The sequence below is a fragment of the Culex quinquefasciatus genome, chromosome 2, assembly GCF_015732765.1.
Source record: "Culex quinquefasciatus strain JHB chromosome 2, VPISU_Cqui_1.0_pri_paternal, whole genome shotgun sequence".
NCBI lineage: Eukaryota > Metazoa > Arthropoda > Insecta > Diptera > Culicidae > Culex > Culex quinquefasciatus.
In genome coordinates, this window is record NC_051862.1 from 201,931,278 (window position 1) to 201,947,760 (window position 16,483).

The 16,483-nt window shown below is 31.9% G+C and overlaps 1 protein-coding gene across 8 annotated transcripts in view; it reads right to left on the minus strand.

Annotated features, from left to right (window-relative positions):
- The window catches only part of LOC6047907 (calcitonin gene-related peptide type 1 receptor), a 175,612-nt gene that overhangs the window by 80,402 nt on the left and 78,727 nt on the right, over positions 1–16,483 (minus strand). For 3 of the 8 annotated variants that reach the window (XM_038252080.1, XM_038252078.1, XM_038252079.1), the window contains exon 1: positions 3,851–4,173. The gene's annotated coding sequence lies outside the window, so the exon portion shown is untranslated. Of the gene's footprint in view, positions 1–3,850; positions 4,186–8,017; positions 8,329–16,483 lie in introns of those variants that run through there. The other 5 variants (XM_038252077.1, XM_038252076.1, XM_038252075.1 and 2 more) reach the window with 5 other exon arrangements.

The window sequence follows — 16,483 nt, forward strand, 5'->3', positions numbered from 1 at the left end:
AAGCTCTTTGATAGCAGCACACATTAATTAAACGCAAACATTTTGTGCGCCGCCAAATTTGCGCTGGCAAGCTGAATAAACGTTTGCGTGGATAGTGGACAAAAAACAGCAATATTCGAAGAACCAGTTTACAGGGATTGGTGAAATTTAATCAATTTTTGTTCGGGGAAAAACTGATTTTTATCCTATTATCCGAACTAAAACAAAGACGGCATTTTGGCTTAATGAAAAGAACATTTCTATAATGGTTTCAGGGAAGAATTAAAAAGCTTGTTGAATAAAGTTGATTCAAATATGATTTAATAAGCGTGTGTAATTACTGACAGGAATTTTAATTTTTTTTTATGGTTTAAACTGTACAGAATATTTAACACTAGGTTAAATTATTCAAGCTAGATAAAAAGTTAAAGTTCGAAAATTTATTCCGAAATGAAAATATTTCATTTCAGGCTGAAAAAAAACATAATTTAATATAAAAAATTAAATTGAATAACAAGAAAAAAAAATAACAAACTTGCAGAATCTGAACAAATTGAACAAATTGAACAAATTGAACAAATTGAACAAATTGAACAAATTGAACAAATTGAACAAATTGAACAAATTGAACAAATTGAACAAATTGAACAAATTGAACAAATTGAACAAATTGAACAAATTGAACAAATTGAACAAATTGAACAAATTGAACAAATTGAACAAATTGAACAAATTGAACAAATTGAACAAATTGAACAAATTGAACAAATTGAACAAATTGAACAAATTGAACAAATTGAACAAATTGAACAAATTGAACAAATTGAACAAATTGAACAAATTGAACAAATTGATCAAATTGCACAAATTGAACAAATGCAAATTTTACAAATTTATGCAAATTGTACAAATTTCGGTAAATATTACAAATTTTACAAATTTTACAAATTTTACAAATTTTACAAATTTTACAAATTTTACAAATTTTACAAATTTTACAAATTTTACAAATTTTACAAATTTTACCAATTTTACAAATTTTACAAATTTTACAAATTTTACAAATTTTACAAATTTTACAAATTTTACAAATTTTACAAATTTTACAAATTTTACAAATTTTACAAATTTTACAAATTTTACAAATTTTACAAATTTTACAAATTTTACAAATTTTACAAATTTTACAAATTTTACAAATTTTACAAATTTTACAAATTTTACAAATTTTACAAATTTTACAAATTTTACAAATTTTAAAAATTTTACAAATTTTCCACATTTCGGCAAATTTTACAAATTCGGAGAATTTAACAACTTTTGGCAAATTTCGGCAAATTTTAAAAATTTTGGCAGATTTTACAAATTTCGGAAAATTTTACAAATTTCAGCAAATTTTACCAATTTTTGGCAAATTTTACCAATTTTTGGCAAATTTTACCAATTTTTGGCAAATTTTACAAATTTCGGCAAATTTTACAAATTTCGGCAAATTTTACAAATTTCGGCAAATTTTACAAATTTCGGCAAATTTTACAATTTTCGGCAAATTTTACAAATTTCAGCAAATTTTACAAATTTTGTCAAATTTTACAAATTTCTGCAAATTTTACAAATTTCGGCAAATTTTACAAATTTCGGTAACTTTTACAAATTTCGGCAAATTTTACAAATTTCGGCAAATTTTACAAATTTCGGCAAATTTTACAAATTTCGGCAAATTTTACAAATTTCGGCAAATTTTACAAATTTCGGCAAATTTTACAAATTTCGGCAAATTTTACAAATTTCGGCAAATTTTACAAATTTCAGCAAATTTTACAAATTTTGGCAAATTTTACAAATTTCGGCAAATTTTACAAATTTCGGCAAATTTAAAAAATTTCGGCAAATTTTACACATTTCGGCAAATTTTACAAATTTCGGCAAATTGAACAAATTCTACACATAAAAGAAATCAAACAAAATAAACAAATTGAATTTACAGTTCTACTTTTATAGAGAAATTTGAAACAGAAAGATATTCTAAATTGACGCACTTCCGCTTCAATTTGTTCACAACTCGTAAAAGTGTCAGTATTGATGCAAATCAACCGTCTTGAAACCCCAGTCCACGTCAAGTCGTAAAACAAATCCAGCACATCATAAAACATGGAAGCCGCGCCAGTCTCCTTAGACGCGGCGGTATGACTTATAGCGAGTCTTGGTACGCGCGCAAAATTGCACTTTAAACTGCCCCTTAAACATCCATCAATTCCGGACGCGTGCACTTAAGAGAGCTGTTTTCCACTCGATTGACGTCCGTCTTCCTGCCTCCCATGTACGTAGAATATACGTTTCTTCCGTTTTTGCGGCCGCAGAGATGAAAGGGCTTGGCGCCGGTTGCGACTTAGCTAGGGTAAATGTTCTTATAATTCAACTGAGTTTAAAAAACTGAGTTAAAACAAGAGTTAAATAAGTCAAAAATAAATTCCCCTTCCCTAGATCTCCAGTTTTGTTTGATTTGCAAATAACACAAAACGGCTGGCACCGAACCAGGCTGAGTTCATTTAGCTTGAAAGATTTTCAATATTTTCTCAGCATCCATGCTGCTTGCTATCTAGGGAACAGATAAAAGAGGAAAACGGGCGTCGTCGGCTCGGCTTATTTTTCCAACCAAACGTACCGTGCGAGAGTGAAAACAAACAGTGATTTTGCGGGAGCGGTTCAATGAAAAAAGGGGATTGGGGTTTGTTTGGAGAAAGAGTTGGGAAAAGGGTTTGATTTTCATTTTGGCGCGTTTTATTTCTGCTGTTTGGATTTAATCAATGTAATTTAACGGAAATCTTAATAAGAAAAACATTTCTGTTTAAATTTACAACTTTAAACAAAAAAAATCAAATTTCAATTACAATTACGTGTCACGTTTCATTCCACTACCCTCCAGCTGTTGCATTATTTACCACCTTTTCCTGACCATTTGGCACCCAATCGGAAGTTAATCGCCGCACAATTCCAATAATCGTCTAATCAAATAGGAATTACGGCCCTTCGGCCTAAGCTTTTGCAACTCCATCTAGAGAGCAGCACCGTCACCTCGTGGGGAGAGAGATGGCATTCCGGCGTCATAAATATTAATGGCAACACTGACTGTGTGTGTTGCCATTAGTACCTCCTTAATCTAATGGCCGGCGTCCATCCATCTTGCCTGGGACTTCATAAATAATCGTTTTTGGGTGGGATGATGTGTTGAATGCGTGGAAATGTCTGACCCAGAAGAAAATTTTCGTTGGCACGGAAGAAAAGCTGTATGAACTTTGTTGACTTTGTTCACATTTTTTTCAGTGTTACATTTCCGACCTTCTTATTGCTTAGGAAAAGAGCAATCAGCTTCTGTTAATATTGAGTTTTCTGTTTTTATCCTAGATTTATGGACTATTTCCAGAATCCCACGCTAAATTTCACAGCAATTAATGTGACTTAGCCCATCGACACTGTTAGCTTTTGTGTATTCATGAACTATTTACGACCTTTAACTCGGGAAGGATAGTCCGCAACTACCAATCATTTTAATTAAACAATGGACCGTGCACTCTCGCTGTATAATGGACGATAAATTATTTAATTTGCATAGCTCCAGGGGCTTTAATCTCTGGTTAACCACACCAATTCATGAGTGGAAACCGCGAGTTTCTCGCGAATACACATTTTGTGGCTGCCAGTCCTGAACACACGATATAAATATTTATGGAAAATTCAACGCGATCGAAAACCACAAAATCCACAGAAGAACAGCACCGAAATTATGAATAGATAGAGCCGAGCCCCACACAACCCACGCCCACGTTTTCGCAACAAAAACCGTATTATAATAATAAAAATTTCGACTCACCAGAGCTGGGCGTCATCACACACCGGAACTTGTACGGAACCGTTCAGCTGTGATATCGGCGACGAGTTGTCCCGTGTTGGTGAAGTTGGTTCCGCTGGTGGTGGCATTGTTAATGTTTTTGGCGGCAAAATACTTCACGGAACACTGGTGGTGAGGCTGTTGATGCTGCCAACTGTCTTGTACCCATGGGAAAAGTTTTCACAAACTGGGGATTTTCAATTTTGTGGTTGTTTGCGGACTGCACTACACAACTACAGTGGGCGTTTTGGATTTCGCTCAAGAGGGATCAGTTTGTGATGTTTTTATTTATTAACAGAACCAACCTACAGAAATAACTTTATAAATTTGGAAGGTGTAATTAGGGGGTTTGCTATTGTCCACGCTCCATACAAAAAAGATTTTCAAAAAAAAGTGTCCACGTGGTTTATGGATGGTCCCTAACGATTAGGCCGTTGCTAATAAATCTAGAAATTATGTCGCTCCCCTCCTTCAAAGACAGCTCAAAAATTCAGGGAGCATTTTTTTTCAAAAATAAAAATAAAACGAGCAATTGTCTCCATTTTCCCATCCAAAAAATCTTTAAGTCTTTGATTTTTACAAAAATGAACATCAAAATGTTGATTGCAAGGCTTGTAATTGCATTTTTTTGTTGTAATTTTTGAAAAGGATTTTGAGGCAAATAAAATAGATGTTGTAAGCAACTTGTTGTAAAACTTGATTTTTCCAGCACTTGTCGTATTTCCAGATATTTTTTTCAAAACAACAAATGCGCCAAGAGTTTCCTATGTACATAGGACCTTTAGAAAAAATAATCGAGATTATCCGATAAATATACGACTCGTGCTGAAAAAATCTTGTTTTTGCCACTTGTTGCATACATTTTTATTAGGCTGGTACAAATATTTTTAAAAGTTTTTGTCACCCTCCCCCCCCCCTTCCCCTTCAAAATTGGCCCGAAAAATCAGGGGGCAAAAAAAATATTTTTACAATAAACTTCAAAATTCCAATGAAAATTCAAGTGTAACCAGCTGAAATCAAATTAAATACATTCTTCTGCGTTTAAAATCATTTTTAGCATGTTTGGGTTTATTAAAAAATTTTAAGACTTTTTGAAAATTTTCGATGCAAAATCTATTTTTTCAATACAATTTTTGTTTTTGTCAGATCTTAGATTTTTTGAAAACTAATGATTGCAAAACAACTGAACTAGTGTAAAATGCATTTTAAAACACTTTTTTCATTTAAATGTGAAGACTATGGCTTGTTATTTAAATTTTTATATTTTTTTATTTTTTTGCCCCCCCCTTGACCTCGGCCAGGGACAAAAACTTTTTTTAATATTTGCATCGGCCTTATGTAAAACATGAAATTCAAAACTTATCTTAAATTTAACATTGGTTGGTGTCATTTAATTTGTTGTCGCCTCGTGTTTTTAAAGATATTTTCAAAGAAATTTTTCAAGCTTTTCTGATCATGTCAAATAAAAAAGAAAGGTATGCGTGTAAGTTTATTTAATTTGAATCACATTGTAGTTCATCTAAAACCCAAAGCACAACAAAGAACAAAACAACTTATTTTAATTTTATATAGGCTTTTTAAAAACTGTCGTCCTTGTATAGATTGAAGTGTAGATTATCAGCAATTTATATGATTGAGCTAATTCAATGATTTTATGCTTGAAAGCATAACAAATATAATGAAAACTTAGATTTTATTATTGTTTAAAAAAATTGTTTAAAATATTTTTCCCGTTTCCCGGGAAATTCAAAACCCGGGAAATTTGGACGCCCTAGTAATTTATATCAGAAAACATTATTTATTATACAATTTAATATTTAACCAACTATATTTTCAATCTGTTAAACTTTTTTAATGTGTAGAAAAGAATGAAATTTGAGAAAATCTGTAAATTTGCACCGTAAACAGGAAAGATATTGCCAAAAAAAAATTCCAAATATTATTCATATTGTCAGGCTGATATAATGATTTATATTTGCATAAAAAGTACTTTCAAAGTGTCAAAGAGACTTTTTTGTAAATTTGGACGCCCGATTTGATGGTGTTCTCAAAATTCCGAAAAACGCATTTTTCATCGAAAAAAAAACAGCAAAATTTTTGTGAAGCCCTGCCATTTTCCGATACTCAATTTTAAATTGTTTTAGAACATGTTGTTTTGAGGGAAATTTGATGTACTTTTCGAATCTACATTAACCCAGAAGGGTCATTTTTTCATTTAGAACAAAATTTTTCATTTTAAAATTTTGTGTTTTTTCTAACTTTGCAGGGTTATTTTTTAGAGTGTGTTCAATGTTGTAGAGCAGACAATTACAAACATTTTGATATGTAAACATAAGTGGTTTGCTTCTAAACATCAAGCAAATCACTTATGTTGCGAAAATTTTAGTATCCTAACATGTAAAGGTCACCTCTAAAACTTTCAAGTTATCACTGTTTTAGTGAAAAAAAGACGATTTTTCCCGTTTTCGTCATTTTCCTATTTTTGCGCTGCGCGTGTCAAAAAACCCAGTTTTTAATTTCAAAAAATCGTATCTCAAAATATTGAAAACATTACTTCACCATTGTTTGATGTATTATGTAAAATTTTCTGAGGAATCAGGTAAAAATATTTTCAGACATAGACTCTTTGGTCCCGAGACCTTCAAAACAGCATTTTATGTTTTCATACGACCTGTCAACACACACAGCTAAAATCGTGTGAAATGGCGCGGAGATATGATTTAAAAAAAATGTTTTTTGCGAAAATCGACGAAGATTGCTATTTTTCGGACCACCCTAACACGGTGTAGGTCACCCTTATGGCCAAACAAAAAAAATACGGGTCATATTATTTCGGCCAAGGGACCCCCAGAAAAAAATTTAGCCCGATCGGAGAACTTTTTTTTCGAATCGTGCTGTTTTTGTTTGGAATTGCTGTTTATCAACATTTTTGTTATCCTCTTCAACTTTGTAGAACATCGATACACTCTAAAAAATATCCCTGCAAAGTTAGAAAAAAAACGAAAATTAAAAATGAAATTATTGTTCCTAAGGAAAAATGACTCTTCTGCGTAAAATAAGATTCGAAAAGTAAATTAAATTTCCCTTAAAATGACATGTTTCAAAAAATTTAAAGTTGAGTAACGTAAATTGCAGAGGTTTTGAAAATTTCTTAGTGATTTTTTCGATGAAAAATACGGTAGTTTTTATGAATTTTGAGCACGCCATCAAATCTGGCATTTACCAAAAAGTCTCTTTGACACCAAATTTCTATGTCATCACCGTTTCAGGCTGCAAATTTTTGTTGTTTAATAAACATTTATTTGTTATTGTTAATCCAGCAGTGCTTGGTGACTGGACCAATAAAAAAACGAATACATATTTAAAATGTTCGACCTATCAGCCAAAACGAGTAGTTTTTTTTTTTTTTCTAACGAGAATGTGTCATATATTGTTCCCAATAAATTACAAATCATCAAATGAACAATTTTAAATAGTTCTAATTTTTTTTTATTCTGAACTAATCAAATTCGAAACAAACCTCCAGAAGTCAAATTTGTTATGTTACCATTTTGAACCCTAAAAGCATGCAAACTGTCAATCACACATCGTTCCATTTCTGGCATACATCATGAGAATGCGCACACAGTCTTGCTCGACATGTTTACCGAAACAGTTTGCCAACAAAACATTTCCCACGTCTCAACCAAGCTGAAACTCAGTTTAATGTACCATTTCCCTTTCACAACTCTAACCGGCTTCCAGGTAGACGCAAGCCAGAGCTTCACCTGGATTCCCACTCCGCTTGTCGACCTTGTTTGTTTACAGTTTACAGGGTTTGTTTATTTCATCTGTAATCCGTGGTAAATTTTCCCAGCGACAGACTGTTTTCTGCGCCAAAATAAATTTCCCCCGCATCCATCATCGTCCTCTTGAGTGAAGTTATCCACTAAATTTATTGAATTAAATTTTCGCATTCTTTCTTTTTTTTTTCGCTTCGCTCTTCACCATAAACCACTCCAGAAACGACCGAACCACGACCTATCGTCAGGCCGTAAAAATTTATTATCTGTCTCGTAACTTAATTATATTTTTATTAACATGACGTCCAGCATTTTCCACCAATTTTCTCTTTTTCCCTCCATTTTTCCGCAATCACAACAAACTCACGCAACGCACGAATTCTTCTCTCCTGATCACGAAACGCTTCGGGGCTTCTGGCCAAGGGATGCCCATTTATTCGCGGCCGTGTCACATTAATTTCCTTCACAGCCGAGCACTTGTTAAGTTGGGGGTGCTGAATGGTTTTCCCGTGACAAACACGCCAGGCGGTTATTTATAATTGCAACGGGTTGCAACGGGTTTTGTGGCGATGATCAGTTTTGCAGCGACGGCGAAGATGATGATGGTTGAATGTGACTATGTTGCAGCTGTACCGATGGATGGACCAAATTGATTCAATCAGCTGGTGTCACGTCCATCTGAAAATAGGGAAAGCGAAGAGTTGTGGGATTAGAACGGGGAAAATGAGCGTTAATTTTGTTGGATGATATCAGATTTCAAATGAGCTTTTTTAACAAGTTCAATCTAAATTGAAATTGGTTATCACCATCGAAATACACAAATTTAAATTTCAAATCAAACATAGACTGCTCTATCTTGATGTTTCGACTAGAAACAAACTATTTAATCAAACCATGCGTTGATTTTTCCTTTAAAAAATATAAATATATAACTTTAAAGTCATTTAGCTTTTATTACGAATCTAACTCCAGCTTTGGATGAGTTCGTGACTCTGATTATGATTATGGCTCCGAAAATAGCTTCCATATAAAGTTGTTCAAAATTAGGCGACTCGGCTTTGACTCCATAACTGAATTCCCAAATTAATATTCGATAATAAATTTTGACATAGTTCAATTCACAAAATTGTGAAAAAAAATGCAAATGCAGAACTAAAATAAATTCTGAACATGGTTTTCAATAGACTTCTTGTTCCAATTTCTTTTATTCTATATATAATTAATTTTGAACAATTTTCTGAATATTTGGAAATTTTCGTATAATTTTACTGATTAAGAATAGTGTCCGAATTAGAAATAAAAAGTAGAAGTTCATTAGATTTAAGGTGACACAGGAAACCAGTTCTAAGAAAACTTCTGTTCAACTTGAAACAAATTCTTAATTTTGACCTATTTACCGGTTGCAACACGTAGAACCTACGTTATAACCTTTAATTTCTTTGAACATGCTTGTAAAACCTAGAGTCGTAGTTTCAATAAAATAAGGCCTTCCTGTTTCACCATAAATCAAATTTTGGCCTTTTTTAAATATGGGTAATTCTCCGCCAACTCACACAGCAGTTGCCCCGACCCCTCAAAACTTTTTTTCGTAAAATCGCGATAACTCGTGATGTTGATAAGCAAACCCCTTATGTCGACATATCAAAATTTTTGTAATTGTCTGCTCTACAACTTTGTAGAACATTGTTACACTCTAAAAAATAACCCTGCCAAGTTAGAAAAAAACACGAAATTTTAAAATGAAAAATTTTGTTCTAAATGAAAAAAATGACCCTTCTGGGTCAATGTAGATTCGAAAAGAACATTAAATTTCCCATAAAATGACATGTTCCAAAATTTTTTACAGTCGAGTAACGGAAAATGGGAGAATTTTTAAAACTTTTTTAGTGTTTTTTTCGATGAAACATACGTTTTTTCGGAATTCTGAGTACGCCATCAAATCGGGCTAATTTTGCATAAAAGTCCTTTTGACACCAAATTTCTATGTCATCACCGTTTCAGGCTGCAAATTATTGAAAAACACCTCTTTTTTCGCATGTTCAAAAATGGAAGGGGTCGTACCGCCCCTCCGTCACGAGATATCAAAAAATGGACCTCGGATTCGTGATCAGAGACAAAAGTTACCCCTTAGGACAAAGTTTCACGCAAATCGTAGAGGGGTCGGGGCAACTTTTCCCGATTTCGTGTGAGTTGGTAGAGAATTACCCATATTTTTTTTTAATTTATTAAAAGTAAAAATTCTGGAAGGGGTCGAGGTCAAGAAATGGTTAGATAATTCAATATAATTCAAGCCTAATTTTTTTTCATGCAAATATTAACACAAAGTTCTTAATATATAATAACAGTTCTGCAACTGTCAATAGTTTGCAAAAAAATCAATGAATTTATGAGATATTTTTTTCCCAAAAACCTTAATGATCTGTGATGCTACAATTCAAAATTTGCAAAAAGCTTATACAGTCTTTACAGTATTAACATACATAAATGATATATGAAAATTTGAAAATCTGAATCTTTTGAAGGAATGTTTTGATCGATTTGATGTCTTCGGCAAAGTTGTAAGTATAGATATGGACTGCACTGATAAAAAATTACACACGGTAAAAAAAATTGATGATTTTTTATTTCACTTTTTGTAACTTAAACTTGATTTGCAAAAAAAAATACTTTTTTATTTTTTTTTGTGTTCTGATATGTTTATGGGGACATCAAATTCCGAATTTTCATAAATTTCAAGAATGGGCAAATAAATCTTAGACCGAGTTATGAATTTTTTAATCAATACCATTTTTTTTTTAAATCGAAATATTGGTCACAAAAATTTTTCAACTTAATTTTTCGATGTAAATTCAAATTTTCAATCCCAAAGTACTCTAGCGAATTTTGATAAAATGCACCGTTTTCAAGTTTAAGCCATTTTAAGGTTACTTTTTGGAAAATAGTTGCAGTTATTAATTTTTTTAAAATTAATGCACTTGTCTGCTCACGCTTGCAAAAGAAATCAATTGTGAGAAAATTCTCTATATTTTACATTTTTGAACTGTGATGATACGACTCTTAGTTCCTAAGATATGTATTGCCATACAAAGGCTTACAAACAGGAAAATTGATGTTTTCTAAGTCTCACCCAAACAACCCACCATTTTCTAACGTCGATATCTCAACAACTAATGGTTCAATTTTCAATGTTAAAACATTAAACATTCGTGAAATTGTCTGATCAATTCGAAAAAATATTTAATATATTTATTTTGAATCAAGGCTTACTTATCAAAAGAGCGTAACTTTGAATTTTTGGTCATTTTAAATTGAAAATATTTTTTTTCGAAACTATCTGAAAATTTCACAATTGTTACATATTTTAACATTGAAAATCGGACGATTAGTTGCTGAGATATCGATATTAGAAAATGGTGGGTTGTTTGGGGGAGACTAAGAAAACATCAATTTTCTTGTTTTAAATTTTACATGGCAATGTCTCAGCAACTAAGGGTCGTATCAACAAAGTTCAAAAATGCAAAATATAGAGAATTTTCTCAGCTTTTCATAAATATTTTTTTCAGGAGTGGGCAAACAAGGGCACTTATTTAAAAAAAATGAATAACTGCGACTATTTTCAAAAAAGTTACCCAAAAATGGCTTTAACTTGAACATGGTGCACTTTATCAAAATTTCACGACAGTACTTTTTAATTGCAAATTCAATTTTACATCGAAAAATGAAATTCAAATATTTTTATAACCAGTATTTCGATTTTAAAAAAAATCAGTATTGATTCAAAAATTCATAAATTTGTCGACGATTTTTTGCCCATTCTGGAAATTTCTGAAAAGTTGGCATTTGAAGTCCCGTCAAACATGTCAGAAAATTAAAAAAAGGTGTTTTTTATTTCAAAACAAGTCACTTTAATTACAAAAAGTTAAAATAAAAACCACAAAAAAAAATTACCTTGTATTATTTTTTTCAGTGTAGTCTTTATCCATGCCTTCAATTTTGCCAAAAACACCAAATCGATCAAAAAAATCCTTAAAAAAATGCAGATTTTTGAATTTTAATGCATCATTTTTGTATTGTCAGCTGCCAAATTTGTATGGAAAAGTATATGGACAAAAAAATGATGCAAAATGGCTTCTTTGGGCATACCGAAGGGACCAAAAATGTCTTCAGCCGGATTAAAAAAATACAAAAAAGCGTATGACCGAAATCTCAAAGCATTGCTCAGTTTCAAAATATATCAAGTAAAATGATTAAGTTTTTTTTACCATCGCCTCTGGCTAGACTCTAAGGCCCAAAATTAAGATTAATTTACTTTTAACAAAATCTGAAACAACCATAGCATGAAATGGCTGCATTGCAATAATGAGAAATAAAACAAACACTTTTTCTGAGAAAAAATGCTTTTATTCTTATCCATGAAATCGTTTTATGAATATGAATTTTTTCTTTACTGTCTCGTAATAGTGGTGCCCATGCTAAACAAACGTCTAGGGTCACGGTCAACTTGCACCATTTTACAAACGTTGCAAACGCGAACGGAACTGTTTAAAATTCCAAGTGTCACCTAATTGAATAGAGCTTGGCATCCAGACTGAATCAAGCTTATAAAACGTGACTTCCATCCATGATTTTCATCCCCACTGGAGACCCTTTCCGGTCCGGAAAACAGGGATCACTTCTATCTTCCTGAAAGGATTTTCCTCCCCTCTCTGAAATAAGTTTCATCTAATCTCACCCAAGAGAATAACTGAGTGACCTCTGAATCACAAATTAGCCGCTTCGGTTGAGTGGCTTTAAATCATCTTTCAACAAAATTGAGTGAGATTCCTCGAAAAAGTAATTCAACGAGGCTTGTCGATGTTTATCACGAATTCCGCAATTTTCCACCAAGAAGTTGTTTACGCTAAAACACACGCAGCAACTCGGCACCACCTTGAGGTTTTCGGGCTAAACGGTGTGGAAAAGCCCGGAAAATGTGGCCCACATTCGTACCAGCCTTAATCCGTTTGAATTTTCCACCTTCCACGTTCAATAATGGAGTGGGACGGCGAAAAAAGCAAGAAATAACCAGTCTGGAGAACTTTTTTTTCCGTCCAAATCCTTGCCGGAAGGCCGTGGCTTTGGGAGAGGAGCTCAGGTGGTAATTGCTACCATCCGGAACGAATTAGGCGAAATTTTGCACGGTTGCGCGGAATAAAAGAATTTTCGAAAAAAAATCGTATGAAATTTTAATCATCTAATCTTAAAGTGTTTCTTGGCTAGAATTTCAACAAAAACAATAAAATTTTCTTTTTTGGACTTTCGGTGTGGTCTTCCCAGAAGATTTAGCAATTTGTGTGCCATCCGGGCGAGGTGGCCACACCACAACCCAAATTCCTTAAACTGCTTGGGGTAAGATGCAGTGAACAGTGTGAGTGGCTTTAAATATTTAATGTTGCATCGTGGAGAAGCTTTTCGGAAAATGAAGCTTAAATGAAATGAGCCGAATAGCTACTAGTTGGGGAGGCTTATCTTATATATTATTCTGACAACGGTTTTCGTAGAGAGAGTTGGATTAGTTAATCTTGGCAAAGCCTTTTACCGTAAGTTAAAAGCATAATTCACAGAAAAAAATCAATTCTCGAAACCGTGAAGTCAGTTCACGATTATGAGAACCACGAAGGAATATATTCACGTTTATGGTGCAAATGCACCATACTCATGAATAAATTCCTTCGTGGATCTCACATTCGTGAACTTAATTCACGATTACGGGAATTGATTTTTTTCTGTGTTTGGATTTTGAATTTTAAATTACCGGATGATGCATCGATTTTGTTGAAAGACTGCAATTTTTGAGAATCAACAAAGTAACTATTTTTTTTTGCTTATTTCAATACATGTTAAAAAGTTAGTTTGATAAAATCAATTTTATTCTTAACTGATTATAACTGTTGAAACATGATATAATAATCAAATCAAACAAACAGGTTTTCCAAGCTGAACTAGCGTAATGGCCGAAAAGTTTGTTAATTAAGATTATATTGAACGTTTGTTAAAATGTTAAACAGTAGATGATTTTTTTCAAGCAGGCTGGCCAAAAATTTATATTTATGAACTAAACACTTATAAAAAAGTTAATCAAATTATTTTTTTTAATTTATGATTTTTTAAAGAAATTACAATGCAATTTTTATACATTGATCAACTATGCAGAAATTAAATTTCCAATCCACACACAATAGGGTGCCCAAAATTTGAGGCAATTGATCAAATCTTAGTTACACAATCTGAATTGGCAAATTCATTTATGCATTCTAGAAATAAGTTTACATGAGAAAAATTGTTTTTCAATTTTTAAAAATAGTGACCATGAGTGATCATTTCTATTTTTTTTACTCAGAAAATTTGCTATAAAATAGTCTAAGAGACATTGAATATTGGACCTTGGGTTGCTGAGATAGAGCCGCTTTAAGAAAAAGAAACTCGAAAATTTAAGTTTTCTAAATCTCACCAATTTCACGAATGTTTTATGATTTAAAATTGAAAATCCGACCATTAGTTGCTGAGATATCGTCATTAGATATGGGTGGGTTGTTTTGGTGAGATTTAAGAAACTTGAATTTTTGTGTTTCTTTTTCTTAAAGCCGCTGTATCTCAGCAAACCGAGGTCCAATCTTCGATGTCTCTTAGACAATTTTATAGCAAATTTTCTTAACTTTTCAAAAAAAAATATTTTTAGAAATGGTCACTCATGGTCACTATTTTTAAAAATCGAAAAACTGCAAAAAATTCGCTAAAATCAAACTTTCGGTGGCTATATCTTGAAAACGGAGCCCTTTATCAAAAAAAATTATGGTACTTTTCGATTGCAAATTCAATTTTGCATTAAAAAATAATGTCAAACTTGGTTTTGCTTAAAACACCGATTTTTTCCAAAAATCACTATTTTTTTAAATTCTTAACTTGGCGGCAGATTTTTTGACCATGTTTCTCCATGGCTCAAAAGTTGCGGATTTTTGTCCCCTAAAACATATCAAAAAATCTCGAAAATCAAAAAATACATATTTTGGGCAATTGAGTTTTAGTGAAAAAAAAAAATCTGCAATTTTTTTTGTGTACCTATTTTTTTCTCAATAGTCCTCAACAATACCTACAACATTGCCGAAGACACCAAATTGATAAGAAAATTCACTCAAAAGTTACAGCTGTTTGAATATTTACAAACCATTTTTGTATGAACAGCTGCCAAAATTGTATGGAGACTTATATTGCTGAACCAATGACGCAAAATAGCTTATTTGGTCATAGGGAAGGCCCCCACAAAGTTTGAGCCAAATAAAAAAATACAAATAAAATCCATTTCCGGTTTTGGTAGAGAATTTCTCAGGTACACTCTTAAAAAAAGTATTTATTTTACATTTTTAGACACGAAATAAGTCTGCGCTAAATATTTTTTTTAATTTTAATTTTTTGATGTTTTAGAGCAGGCTTGCCCAACGTACGGCTCGCGGGCCGGATCCGGCCCGTGAAGCCATTTTATCCGGCCCACGACTGCATTTCAAAATAGTTCTATCAATGGCCCTTAAGGCAGTTAATGAAATATTCCATAAGTAAATTTAGAGTCTAGATTGAAAAAAAAAAACTAAAGATCAAATTTTCACATATTTTCAAAAAAAATTAATTGAGAAAATTGAGCTGTTTTTGAAATTAATTGAGAAAATTGAGCAATGTTTTTATTTCAAATTCAAACATTCTTTTTGTTTGAATTTAGTTCTTATTATTTATATTTCTATATTGATGTTTTCATAATCAATAATTAAATTGAAAACTAGCAAAAGAAAGCAGAATTAACAATTTCGTGAAATAGTTAAATGTACGATAACAAACTTGATTGTTGACAGAATAATTCTAATATTGATTTTCTTAAAATTTTGAATGTGTTTACTTTAAATTTTAGTTTTTCTGTCCTGAGCCATATTATTCAAATTGATTTGTATTTAAAATGAGTAAGAAAAAAATGATGCAGTTTTTATAAAACTTAGCTTAAAAAGCAAATTATTCATACAGATAACGAAGTTCGCTGCAAATATTTTTAAAATATAGAAAAATGTCTCAAAACAGCAAAAACATTTTTTTACTGAGTTTCAATTGTTTGAAAAAACATTAAGAAAAACCTTTTTTAAATTTTGTGTATGTTTCAAATCATTTTAAAATATTGTGTAAGATATTTGCATAAAATTGCACAAAATAGCAAAAAGTGTTTTTTTTTTTTTTTTGTAAAGACGATTTGAATCCAAATTTCGTTTAAATTAATTCTATTTATTATTTAATTTTAAAAAGTATTTTTGTTTTTCTTTCTTTTAATCCAGGTAAATGAATCTTATTTGCAAAACTAGTTTTTTATTTGATTATTTTTAAATGATCTGATGAATATAATGTTATGATTTTTTTTGCATTTTCAACTTTTATCAAACATTAGTTCCGGCCCGCCACTGCTTCAGAAAAATCAGATCAGGCCCGCAGGGCCAAAAGGTTGGGCACCCCTGTTTTAGAGAATCTCAAAAGATAATTTCAGAGCTATGACTAAGCAAAGACAAAACATAATTGGCAATGTTGAGATTTTTTTTGTTTGAAAAATCCAAGTTTTGGAAACATTAAAAAAAATAATTCTAGAATGACGAAACGGCCTACTGTTATTCACCAAAAATAGCAGCATCGAAAAGTAATAACGTCATGATTCGAAATCCGGACACTTAGAAGCATATCATTTTTGTTATAGCTGGCAAAAAATCATGTAACGTCATGATTCGAATTCCCGGACGCTTCGAAACCCGGACACTTCATTTTGTTTTAT